Here is a 1523-nt window from a genome sequence, read left to right as displayed (position 1 = left end):
AGCATTATCAAAATATGAACGAATCTGAGAATGTAATTCTAAACCAGATGCTTTTTTATGCCCAAGAGCTTTCCAGAGCCTAAGTGCGGCTTTTTGAATACGATCAAATTGTTGATTACGAACACCTAATCCTTAATAAACAAGCAATAAATAAATGTTAAATAAATTTTTTATTATGTGGATTACAAACCACCTAGGTGCCTTTAAATTTAAATTAATTATTAATTATTAATTACCTTTATAGTAAGGATGAAGAAAAAATGCCAGAAGATAAATATCTTCATCGTATTCTGCAAATCTATTGAAAATATAATAAAATATATTATTTGTTACAATTTTTTATAATTAAATTATAACTTACCTTCTATTAAAAATTCTAATGCAAGAGTTTTTCAAAGTCTTATAATCATCAATAGGCATTGATTTAACGTTAGCAGCCATTTTAAGAAGTTGCAGATAACAATCTGCTAAATTTGTCTTTGTACCCTCCAACACTAGAATCGATTCTTTTATTGGTTTTAAAATATCAGATAATACACGCATATCGTCAAAAAAACCTCGTTTTTTTAAGATAGACTTGACGTTATCACTTGAAATTTCGTGATTATCTAAAACCTAATTAAAATTTAAAAAATTGTATTGTTAATGGTTAAAATAATTTATTCGAAACAATAATTATCTTAAAAAAAATACATGTTGTAGAGCATCTTTCAATCGCCATATGGAACTTGTACATTCAAATACCGTGGTCCATCTGGTTTCCACGTAAGTCTTTAGGCCGCCGCCTTGAATATTTTTTGTTTTAATGGCTTCTTCTAACCAGAATGCGGCAAGAGTTGAATATTTGAAAAATTTTGTAATAATGTTAGCGCGTCTAACAAGGTCTTTAACCTGTGGTATTTTTATGATATCAGAACTAATGAGGTTAATGCAATGCGCGATGCACCGAACATTGATGATATTTGGATATTTTTCAGTGATGATTCGACGGGCTGAAGCAACGTTAGACCCATGATCAGAAACTATAGCGACAAAATTTTCATTTCCAACTTTTTTAATAACCTCATCGATGACGTTCGCTATGTGTTGACCTGTATGTTTAGTACTTGAAAGATCTTCAAGACTCCAAAGGTACTCTTTTCTTGAACCTGTCAACAACATGAACGCCCAAAGACTATTTCCGCGTGGGTCAGTCCACCCGTTCAGCGCTAGTAAATTGAATTTAATAAAAAATATAATTATTTAAACAATAATAATATAAAAAATCTTACCAATTGTAAGATTGGATTCATTATTTAACTCATTTACAATTCGTATATTCACGCGAGACAATTCTGCCTCCAAATAGGTGCCACTTAAAGTATGTCTTGAAGGAAGATCATACCCGGGTTGTAATGTTTTCATTAAATCGACGAACCACGGGTTCTCAATAGTACTGAATGGAATATTACACATAACAAACGCTTTTGTTATTGAACGATCAATGCTATCGGAATATCCCTTTTCCAACTTTTTTGTTTTGT

The sequence above is a fragment of the Rhizophagus irregularis genome, chromosome 18, assembly GCF_026210795.1.
Source record: "Rhizophagus irregularis chromosome 18, complete sequence".
Lineage (NCBI taxonomy): Eukaryota > Fungi > Glomeromycota > Glomeromycetes > Glomerales > Glomeraceae > Rhizophagus > Rhizophagus irregularis.
The sequence above is the reverse complement of the archived record's forward strand: the minus strand, read 5'-3'. Positions refer to the sequence as shown.